The 12581-nt window shown below is 42.9% G+C and overlaps 1 pseudogene; it reads left to right on the forward strand.

The window, feature by feature from the left end:
* Positions 1 to 208: 208 nt before the first annotated feature.
* The window catches only part of LOC148521321 (uncharacterized), a 51047-nt pseudogene continuing 38674 nt past the window's right edge, over positions 209 to 12581 (forward strand).

Below are 12581 nucleotides of genomic sequence, written 5' to 3' on the forward strand. Positions count from 1 at the left end.
CATGGACAAGAGATCCACAGGTGGTGGCAGTGGATGCTCTAACTCCTCCTTGGCGGTTTCAGTTTGTTTACCTGTTTCCACCACTCCCACTTCTTCCTCATCTGCTTCAAAGAATCAAACGAGAAAGGGTAAAGGTTCTGTCGGTGGTTCCAGACTGGCCCAGATGGGTGTGGTATTCCAACCTATGTCTTCTACTGATAGATGACCCATGGCCTCTTCCTCTGCAAGAAGATCTACTGCAATAGGGTCCATTTATTTATCAGGACTTAAAGTGGCTTCGTTTGACGGAGTGGCTGTTGAAAGGGCTATCTTAAGAAGAAAGGGTATCCCTTCTAGGGTGATTCCTACTATGTTATGGGCTAGAAAGGAAGTTACCTCAAAGCACTATCATCGTATATGGAACTCGTATGTCTCTTGGTGTGAACGCAAGGGTGCGCCACCATCAGAATTCAACTTAGCCAGGCTGCTTCTTTTTCTATAGGCTAGTTTATCAGCAGGTCTTCGTCTGGGATCTTTGAAGGTTCAAATATTGGCTCTGTCAATTTTCTTTCAGAAGAAACTAGCATTATTGCCAGATGTCCAAACATTTCTACAAGGAGTTGTCAGGTTATAACCTTCATTTGTACCTTCAACGGCCCCATGGGATTTGGATTTGATCCTCTCTTTTCTCCAGTCTTCCCTATTTGAACCTTTACCTACTGTGGAATTAATATTTTTATCATGGAAAGTGGTTCTCCTTTTGGTGCTCGCCTCTGCTAGGCGTGTGTTGGAGCTAGGGGCGCTTTCTTGTTGTCCACCTTACCTAATTTTTCATGAGGATAGGGCTGAGTTACGTATGCAGTTATCTTTTTTGCCTAAGGTAGTGTCTGCGTTTCACATCAACCAACCGATTGTGGTTCCGGTGTTTAAAGAGGATTCTTCGGCTTCCAGATCCCTAGACGTTGTCCTCGCTCTTTGGATTTATGTTGATAGGACTGCATCCCTCCGGAAGTCGGATACGCTATTTGTTCGATATGATATGGCGCGTCCGGGCTGGCCGGCTTCTAAGGCAACTATTTCTAGATGGATTCATCTGACAATCAGACAAGCCTATATGGCTGCATCAAAACAACCTCCTACTTCAATCACAGCGCATTCTACGCGTTCGGTGGGTCCTTCGTGGGTGGCTGCCTGCGGTGTTTCCCTGACCCAGCTTTGTCGGGCGGCCACTTGGTCAGGCCAGCATACTTTTGCAAAGTTTTACCATTTTGACACGTTTGCGGCATCTGCTTCACAGTATGGCCGTGCTGTTTTGCAGGGTTCTCAGCACTCTCCAACCCGGGATGTGACCTCTGCGATGTCCCCACTGTACTGAGCCTCCAGTGTCCCCTAGTGGATGAAGTAGAAAACAGGATTTTGGTACTTACCGATAAATCCCTTTCTCCGATTCCACAGGGGACACTGGATACCCACCCGGCGCTGTTCCACCTGCATTGGTTATTGTTCTTCCTGATTTGGACAGTCATTTTTCTTCAAGGTCTGCTTGATTTGTTTGCATATTTGCTTGTTTGTTCATGTATGTTCTAGCTTCTCTTCTCCTCTATTATTCTATTTTCCAGCTATCCTCGGCCACAGTTTCTTAAGACTGATCTGTAGGGGGTATAGAGGGGGAGAAGCTAGCTACTAATCAGATTTATTAAAGTGCCAGTTCCCGATTATCCCACATCTATACCCCACTGTACTGAGACTCCAGTGTCCCCTGTGGAATCAGAGAAAGGGATTTATCGGTAAGTACCAAAATCCTGTTTTTATCAACAGAAGGGGGTTGTTGAGGTGTAGGCTCTGGTGAGGTGCGGTTCAGTTGCTGGTTGTTGTTTGTAACCACTTCTGTATTTTTATCCACAACCATGCCAGGATCTACTGTGATTAAGACGATGTCATGATCATCATCTTCCTCCTGACGATGGAGTTGGTGGATGTGGACGTGAAGGACCTAAAAAAAGGTAAGGATTATTTTTTTTTAATTGTTAAAGGGGGGGGGGTCTGGGGGTTGGTAGGGAAGGCTAGACAGTTTTATTGCTTCTGCATTGTTTGCAGATTGTGTCCACATGAGATTTTTCTAAAGTTATGTGTATTAAAATCTTAGGATAGTTTCCTCATTAAAGCTTTTGCTATTGTCCTATCTTGTCATTAAATGCTAATGTACATACTAATTTGTTGTGTTTCCAGTATTTCTATTTTAGCGCATACCTGCAGCATGATCTTCCACACGTGGACAAATCATTTTTGAAAAAGAATTCTTCCTCCCTGGAGCAACTGCAGAAAAATTCTCTGACATTATTTGCCCCATTACATGCAAAACTATATTGAGCAGTGTAAAAAGAAAAAAAAAATTTGAAAGAGTATATAGTGAAACTAAAATACTGGTTGTGGTTTCAAACATAACAGTGCAATGGGCCTTTCTGTGCTAGCTTATCTCACAAACATATTATTATTATTGTTGAAAAAAATTAAATAATGGACTTTATTAACATGGACTCTAAGGGGTAAATTTACTAAGATTCGTGTTGGTCCCAATTTGTCCCATTTTTCAACTCTGATAGGATTGATCAAAACTGGCAATTTTTTTTCACTTTAAAAATCGGGAATTTACCAAGCTCCCGGTTTTGACAGGATCATTTTGATTGATGGTGTATTTGGTCGATCCTGTCCATTTTGAAGTCCCGATTTCACCGCCCTGGAGACTCGGTAATAGGGTCTCCGGGCTGTGGCATTACAGCTCGGTCGGTTTGGGTCCGTTGCTGGTTTTAAATATAGGGGGACCCCTATGCATTTTTTTTCTCTATATTTAAAACCAGGACTGGCCCTGCAGCCTTGCGCTGGTTCTTAAATTATAGTGGAACCCTACTCATTTTGTTCCCCGTAAGTTTAGGAACCAGGACTGACTGACAAGTCCGGGGCTGGTTAGGCTTTTGGGGCGGCCCCTACATAATTTTTTGAAAAAAAATTAACCCTTACAACACACTTTCAATTCATAAACATACACAAATCACACTGATTTGTGTATGTTGGACTGCAACTTGCAGCTCTGGAGGTGGTGCATTTAAAACTTCTATTGAGTCCCCAATTTTAGTGCAAAACGGCCGAATTTAGCAAAACGAATAATGGTAAATTCCCGATTTAGGCAGAAATTACTAAAAGTACTTCCGATTTGAATTGATGGTGAATTCATTTCTAATTTTAAAAACGGCTGAATTTGCAGCATTGAATTGCCCGATTTTAACCCCAGAAGATGAACAAATCACCCGTCTTTAATGATAGTAAATTCTCAATTTGCAAAAAAGTTATATTATCACCCGAGAATGCAAATCGGGACCAACACGATTCTTAGTAAATTTGCCCACACACATGGCAATCTGCACACAATCAGCCGATTTGTGTACGATTTGTGTACGATTTCCCTTGAAACTCTCCCCAGCAGCTCAGCACACGATTTCCACACGATCTTCACACAATTTGGTATCCAATCTTCATACGATCTCTCCTGCAGTCAGACTTTCACAGTGCATCACTTCCTAGATTGTCAGATCTGCCCTACTGCACGATGCGATGTGCGACCAGTGGAGTCGCGCATCGCATCGTGATCATGAGTGCAGACTCACGATTTTCTCACGATTTGGCCATTTTTTACACGATCTGTCATTCCAATGTGTCGGAATCGGCCACATCGGGTAAAATATCGCTATGTGTGTGGCCACCAGTGCTGCAGCACAACACATCCCAGCATGCCCAAACATTGAAACTATTTTACTCTGTGCAATCTATGTCACAGCATACTTGTATGTGTAGTTCTACAGCAACAGCTTATTGTACAGTAATAGAGCAGTACTAACACCCAAGTAAATTATGCTAGTACAAATATGTAATATGAGTATTATTATGTTACTCACCAATAGGGACTGGGTTTGGAGATCTGTCTGTATCCTCAATCTGAGTTCCGGGTAGGATCTCTGGTGGAATTATCTATTTCAGCTCTTGTTCATAAGATGTGTAGTGTATGGGGATGTGACGCCCACCACCGTTCTTGCGAGACTGCTTAACTTCATCTGCCATTTTACCCTTTAACACACATTTAATATCATTGAAACGATTTTTAACATTAGAAACACCACGTCTGCAGCTACTGACAGCATTAACAGCTTCTGTGATGCCAACCAATATTTGTTTCTTTCTGGCCGGTGGGGTATAGTCTGCACGTTCTCTCAGGAGATGTGTGAACTCTGGTACAGTACCATCGCATGTACCAGTGCTGCATTTTCTTCATAGGTGAAGTGAATATTGTGTCCACAGCACATCTTCCCAGGCAAAGGATCATCAGCCTAAGCCTCCTCCTTCTCTTTATCCTCCCCCTCTTCATTTTCCACCTCCTTCACCTCCACCTGTGTGTCTTCATCCTCCTCCTGCGCTTCCTGGTCAGTCACTCAGCTCCTCACTCCCTATAGCAGCACAAAATGGTAGCTATGGGGTTTATATATAACATGTGTGATGTCATGGGACTTTGCCCTGCCAATGGGTGATTCTCTTTGTGTCAGTGTGCTTGCTGAAATGAATCTCGCATTCCGGTTGGTCTAAAATTTGCAGCTTCTCCTTGGAGTTTTCTCGCGAAACGTCACATGCGAACAGCGTATGTGGCTGAAATATCGCTGCCTATTACATACTCGATTTGAGAGTGATACTCGCAACTTTAAAACCTGTGATGAGGTGCGAATCCATATATGTATGTACATGTATGTAGGGAGACATTGGGGCTGATAGTGAAGAGGTTGTATTTGTCAGATTGCAGGGTATACAGTAATGTAATAAACAGTCATGTTCACAAAAATACTGTATATAAATTGTTTAAAAACATGCATTAGGCATTGTAAATCTCAAATTAGTTGTATTCAGGTCTTAACACAGTCTATCAGACTTGTATACAATAAGTAATGTGTGCACACATATAAAGTCAACAGGAAAGTGTTAACAATTTGCTTCAAATGTCCTGCATAGAGTGCAAATACTTACTCTTGGTAACATTTGTATCAGATGTAGAAGATGCTGTTTTCTTTTTATGGAGTAGGTACAGTATGTTGCAGCGGGTTCAAGAATTTTTGTGTGTGATTGTTAGTAAGTGGTACCCAGCAATGTGGGATTACAAGTCAAAATAATACTGTCATAAAGTCTCTTAATGGTAAGATAATTTTAAGGGGGGGGGGAAAGACTCACAGGTGAGTTCTGATTATGATGCTTCACTGGTGTTATCAGCAGGTACAGCTCAGGGCAGTGCAGCCTCTTGCTTCTCCTATTTTTGCCTGTTATTTTGCCCTACAGGGGGCACATGTTGCATGTAAGAAAAGACAACTATAAGCTGCAATTTTGCCCTGTATTTGGATGCTAAATGCAAATAAAGGCAGTATTTTCTCTGCAAACTAAGAAAAATAGCATTTTACCTCTCGTATTGCAACATTGCTTGATGGGGTAGAATTTGCTACAAACTCTATATGAGGCCAAAAAAAGTCCAACAAAGAAGTTCAACAAACAAAGGCTTCCTCAACTTTATATACCTATTAATTTATTTCTTGTAGGCAGGGCTGCTGAGGCAAACTGAGGGCCTGGCCATAACCAAATCTCGGGAGGCCCGGCCACGCTCCTTCATTAAAGAAACATGTTAAAAATACTATATGTGTTGCACCAACAAGAGCTGCAGAGGGGGACAATTCTCCTCCACCACAGCTCACTGGGGACCCCCTAGGCCACTCAGACAATGCTGGGCCTGGGTTATTAGTACCCACTCCTGCCTCTATCTCAGTGCTCCTGATTGTGGGAAAAGGTGAATAATCATCACCAATAAAAATGAAGAAATTAAGTACTTAGCTAATAATAATAATTTTTATACTCTAATAATTATTATTCTCTAATACACCTACTCAACAAAAGTAAACAAGTGTCTAATAAGAAGGCATCACTTAAGACACAATGTAGCTATAAAGTTGTTTACTGTATCTTAACTTAGAGAGCCTGATTGTGAGTAGGTCCACATTTAGGGATTTGTCACATACTGTGCATGCGTCCTGTGCTGCATGTGCATCTTTGAGAACATGTACATGCAGTTGCTGAGATACTATACCTCCCAACATGACCCTCTCCACGAGGGACACAATGCTCCTGTCCTGGACTTCCCTGGTCATTTAGGAGTGGTGGCGGCTCCAGAGGTGGGGCTGCAGCACAGCCCAAAATTCAAATAGGGGAGTCACACCAACTGCCAGTGAGTCCCAGCCAGTGATGTTTGGCAGTGTGTGAAATGGCAGTTGGTGTGGCTCCCCTATTTGATTTTTGAACTGCTCTGCAGCCCCACCTCTCAGCAGGGAAGTCCAGGACCAGAGCATTGTGTCCCTCCTGGAGAGGGTCATGTTGGGAGTTATGAGATACTGTACATATCTCGGCAACTGGACAGAAACAACGCACTAAGAGAACCATTTTGGGGGGGGTGCTGTGCACATGTAGCCAGAGTTACTCACAATTCTGAGTTGTACGCACGCATTCTGGGCACCACATTCAGAGGGATCGCCTACACCTAGCATGGGGTAGGTGTGATTACTTATGATAATGATGCTGGCTACTCTCATGTATGGAAAATGTGGGGCAGTGCAATGTGTGCATTTTGGGATGTGCATATAGTCATATTAGTAATCTGTTTGCACTCCATTCACATTCAGAATACGGCAGAATTCGGACCTGTGTGCGACTCTGGTCTGGAATTTGCAGTTCTAAATACACATGGTCCAACCCTTCAACCAGTGGCGTCTTTAGAGAGGAGGGGGTCTGTGTGCATTCCCCGTCACGGGCCCTCTCCTCTCACCCCGGTGTCAGGCAGCCGACTGGCGCGGCTGGCCAGCCACCTCAGAATCAGTAGACTCTGGGCACAAAGGCAATACTGAAATGTCTAATTTAATAAAAGGGATAGGAGGTTGGACTTTGCAGAGGTGTCTTATGAGCACAGATGAACTAAATTTCTTAAAATTCTTTACATATTGCCTTGTTCCGCATTTGGATGTATAATTGTGCATGTTTCTCCAACAGAATTTGACCATAAGTGTTGCCAGTCCTACCCTCATTGGGCTAGGTATGGGATGCCCGCTGTCAGGATCTCGGTGGTCAGAATCCCAACGCCGGCATCATGACACGGTTAGGGTACCGATACTTTTCAGTCAGACCCTCCTCCTCTGCTATTTTCCTGGTGACCTACGAATGCGCTATAGACTCTGGGCACACTGTCTTGCCCAGAATCTATCAGTGCGGCGCTAGCCGCGCTACGCTCAGTGTGCTGCTGGCCACCGGACTGAGAGGAGAGGGCCCATGATGGAGACTGCACATGGGCCCCCTCCTCTCTTGAAATGCCCTTGGTTGGTGGTACAGGACCAAATGAAATTAGCTATGATCAATGTGATAGACAAAATGTGATAGACAAAACCAGTGCTGGTGGGTGCCAATCATAAAATATGTGGACAAACACAAGCACAACCCTGTCTACCACTGCATAACTGAACCTAAAGATAACATACAGTATAAGCAAAATTTACTTCATTTAAGTATAAAATTAAAACGATCATTAGAGATAATTTAGAAGTAGGATCTTATATGGAAAATGGAAACTATGAGTTAGAAATGTATTTATACACATCCTAACAGTGATAGCAGGACCTTGCAGAATAAATCACATACTAATTGGTAATTCAAAACAACAAAGCTCATTTTAGATTTTTTTCTGTTAAAAACAGTAAAAATAACAGTAAAAATACAGATCTAATTACTGAGAAAATTAGATTACAAGATTGCATTATAAAGTGCTGCAGAATATTCTTGCACTATATCATTTTATTAATATTAATAATAACAATAATAATATCAGTTAGACCGATTACTTACAGACATGGCTTTGTGTAAAAAATGCAAATGCAGAGAACATGTGCAAATGAATATAAATGCTATTTATTTGCTCCTGCATGTAATATGTGGGACACATGTTGTAGACATGTGTTGGAACCATTTACGAATGTGTCTGGTTCAAGTGACACAGAGCTTTTTCCAAATAATTTCACAAACCTTTTCATTTCAGTGCTGTTTCAGTATGTAGAAAACCATTGAAATGAATGGGAGATGCTATATTATTATTATTATTGATTTTTAAAGTGTCATAGTGCTCCATAACTCTGTAGAGGGGGGAAACAGAGCATGCATACAATAATGATATACAAGGTAGACAAAATTCATGTAGATGTGAAACAAAGAGTAGAAAGCTCTGCTCATCTTGGAGCTTACAATCACTAGTAAATAAATAAATAATTAGAAAAAAAACAAACAGCCATTGTGGCCTCCAAAGTACCAGCACTTAGCAACCTAGGCTGGTTCACACCATAGGCATACGTGTGTGATAACACCCATGCGTAGACAAACCTGCTCCCCCTCCCAGGACATAGACTAGATATGGCCCCCACCCCCTCCAGGCATAGGATACTTACTTGTGGCTACTCCTGAGGATAAATTTACTAAGAATCGAGTCTGGTCGAGTTTGCCTTTTTTAACTCGATTAGCATCGCCGAAACTCAGGTGATTTGAGGCTCCTGAAACTCTCAAATTTACCAAGAAATGAGTTTACTGTAGCTAAGAGTGAGATGGTCGTTGGTGAAGCAGAACGAGATATCTCCCCCGAGTAGTACATTTTGCAGGAGATTACTCGCCCGAGATTGCAGTGTCTTCTCTCTGCAAAACTCTCCCGAACAAGCAGCCTGCATATATCAGTGAGATATGTGAAGGCTGCTTGTGTTGTAGCTGTAAAAAAAACGTGTTAAATGTTTGTAAAAAAAATAACATAGGGTCCTCTCCCCTAAAGCTTAACCAGCCCCACACTTGTCAGCCTGTCCTGGTACCTAAAATTACGTTGAACAAAACGAGTATGGTTCCACCGTAATTTAGGTACCAGCACCAGGCTGCAGGGCCAGTCCTGGTTTTGATTATAGGGGAAAAAAAATTGCATAGGGTCACCCTATAATTAAAACCAACACCGAACCCAAAATGGCCGGGCTGTAATGCCACAGGCCAGAGACTCTATTACCGTGGCTCCGTGGCCAAAGCATTATCAGCCCAAGCTGCTCAGACCAAGCCAGGGATCTCAGGGGAAGTGGGGACCCCCCCAAGAAGGGGTCCCCCCTCCCCAAAACCCCAGGCTTGGTCTGAAGCCCGAGGATCTTCCCCGCAACCCTGGGCTGTGGGTAATGGAGTAATAAAGTGATAAATATAAGTAAACTATTGTATTTTACAGTGGGACTACAGGAGCCAGCATGCCTGCCCTTTGGCACTTTGGCGGCCGGCACCCATACCCCCACTGTAAAATAAATAGTTTAACAAAGACAAAACACACACCGTGCCTAGTAAAACTTTATTTCATACCCCTACCCACTCCTGACAGTTCCCACATGCATTATCGGCCCACGTGGGAACTGTCAGGTGCAGGAGCCAATCAGCTCCCGTTCTACAGTTAGCGGCCGCTGATTGGTTAGTGGCTCCTGACTGTTCTCACTGTCCAGTCGGGAGCCGGTTACCGCTGTATGTGGTCACACACATATAGTGCTAACGTAAGTGTATGGAGCAGTGACGATGACTTCCCTGGATGTTGCGGAGAAAAGGTTCTCGAAATTAGCCAATGGTGAATTGGAGAGTGTTTGCTAACTCTCCAGTATTTTCCCGTAGCAAAGGAGATCTCTCTCCAGAGTTTAACATTACTAAATTTGCTATTGTAAAAAAATGCACAAACTCTCCAGAGATTGCAAACTCTCCCAAACTCGATTCTTAGTAAATTTACCCCCTGTAGTCTTCTCCCAGCAATACAGAAAACTTCCAGGGAAAAAGCAGTCTCATTTTGAATCCAAGATGACCAATGTGAAAGTGCTCTATTCAGATAAGCCACTTTCACATCAGCCATCTTCGGTTAGAAAAGAAACTGCCTCTTTCCTGTTACTCAGATGAGGTACAGGGAGGATTCGCTGTAGGTAGGGATCGGGGCTGCCTAATGGGTGTGAGGGCACATCCCTTGCACACCTGAGTTTGAAGTATAAATATGCCAGGAAAATCAATGGAAAAAAGACAGCAAAATGCTGTGTTAACCCAATAGTTATGCACTTAGCACATTACCATACCGAGGTCAAAGGACCTCAAGTAGGTTGATATGCTTTTGAAGCACTGAAATGTAGAAAGCTATGTCACCAAATCCTTACAAGAGCACAAACACATCCTATGCAAGTATGTAGGTAAATGGATATGGAAATGGGTAGGGGCTGATGCGGAGTGATTATTATGCCTGGTAGCATTTTGTAAAGCCTTGGAAAAAGATAAAGTGGATGGAGATAAAGTACCAACGATTCAGCTCCTGTCACTTTTCAAACAGAGGGGTCTATGTACGAAGCCTTGGAGAGGGATAACGTGGACAATATAAAGTACCAACCAATCAGCTGCTAACTGCCATTTTTCAAACACAGCCTGTAAAGAGACAGGAGCTGATTGGTTGGTACTTTATCTCCATCCACTTCATCTCTCTCCAAGGCTTAGTACATAGACCCCCTAAAGATTATTTTGAAGTAGGTTTATATCTGGAAAACATAAAATATATGCAGCGCAATGTGTATTTACAAATAAAGTGTGGGATCCATGGAATAATGAAGTAGCAATAGAATTATGAGACCGAAATGTTATACACACTGTGGGATATATTTACTAAAGTTCAGGTTTTTAGAAGTAGAGATGTTGCCCATAGCAGCCAATCAGATTCTACTTAATATTAATCTAGCACCTTCTGAAAAATGCTAAAATCTGTTTGGTTGCCATGGGCAACATCTCCACTTCTAAAAACCTGCACTTTAGTAAATATGCCCCTGTTAGTGCTATAATATGCTAAGATCTCACTCAAGAATACTGTAGGTGTCCACCTTGATGTGCAATAGGCATTAAAGTGAATGAGGCATTATGAAGTATTCAGCTATACATACTTGTCTACATTTCAACATTTCAGGGAGATTGTGAAAGCAGCACCTACAAGTGCGGCAGTAAAGTGGGCGTGTACTGTTACATCTGAAAGGCATGTCATAAAATGTACTTACATCCAGATGTGAACGAGCCCCAAAGCAGTTAGTATGATCTATTTGTTGATGAAAACACATTGATACTTATCAGAAAATGTATGTAACCATACAGATCATTGGGCCTGATTCAGAGCCGTTCGCTATTTGTGGTCGTTCGTTTAAAAACAAGGGGTGGCTATTCAAATGATCCGTACGCACATTGCAGTCTGTTCACACCTCTAAGTCTGAACGAGCGTGCAAAACATACGCTCGTTTATTTGTTAAAAACGCCCCCTGGCCGCTCGCACCATACGTCATGTCCGCTATTTATTAGATTAATCGAGTACATCGACCAGCGTATGAACTGCTCGCTATTCTTGTGGCTGGTGTTTGCTACCACAAATTTGCGAGCAGTTCTGGCTATAAAATAACCCAGTGACGTGGTCAATGACGCTGCTGTTTTAAATATGCACACCCATAAAACGCCCGTTTTGACCTTTAAGCACGCCTGCGTTCGGATCTCCACTCCCCATTTTCAAGCACCTTCCCCTGTTACCACCCACATACGCCTCATTCTGTCACTCAAAATAGCAGGCCCTCGCTATATTGCGTACCAACGATTTTCGGCCGCACTGACTGGTTCGCGCATGCGTACTAAAAACCGTACGCATGCGCAGATGTGCAAACATCGCTCGGAACGAGCGTACTGCCGCTAACGAGCGGCTCTGAATGAGGGCCATTGTGCCTTATAACCAATACAGGGTAAAAATACTGATGATCCCATTTGAATGTATATATTTCTGTATTTTTTATATATAACAGCTTCATAATGAGGGTGAGGTGTAATCAGGGAGATTGCTAGACTCTTCAGGGAGACAGGGAGATTGCTACTATTTCAGGGAGTCTCCCTGACAATCAGGGATAGTTGGTAAGAATGCTCTGCAGCTGACCACTGTCAACAACCAGCATTAAAACGTGTATTCTGTTATTAACTCTGTATCAGTATCCTGTATTTACAGTGTGTGCTGCTTCGTACTAGTTTCCAGCTGCCTGTATTAGCAGTATTCTCTGCATCTGCTTCAGTCCACATCCCACCAACAGGGCTGCCCTGCATTGCTCCTATATCAGCTGGCATCCTACCTACAGTACACCTGTGTCTACTATCTGTTCCTGGTGGTACACAGTATTCTATGTGCCTACACCTTCTACTGGCTGCCACAAGTACTACAGGCATTTTGTTACATATATTACCACTCAGGGACCTGCACTAATTAAAGACTGTATAAATCGTGCTTCTGGCACTCCATTCAGTACATCTACTGACTATACATGTGCTTGGTCTCTACCCTGGGTATCACTATATCCATATCTGTTTATTTGCTATATTCCACGCATACCATTGTACTGTGGCGTTGGTCCCTATATGTAAGAACTTAATCAAGGCCTCAAGCT

Source organism: Taudactylus pleione, unplaced genomic scaffold, assembly GCF_031769625.1.
Source record: "Taudactylus pleione unplaced genomic scaffold, aTauple2 ptg000170l, whole genome shotgun sequence".
Classification (NCBI taxonomy): Eukaryota; Metazoa; Chordata; class Amphibia; order Anura; family Myobatrachidae; genus Taudactylus; species Taudactylus pleione.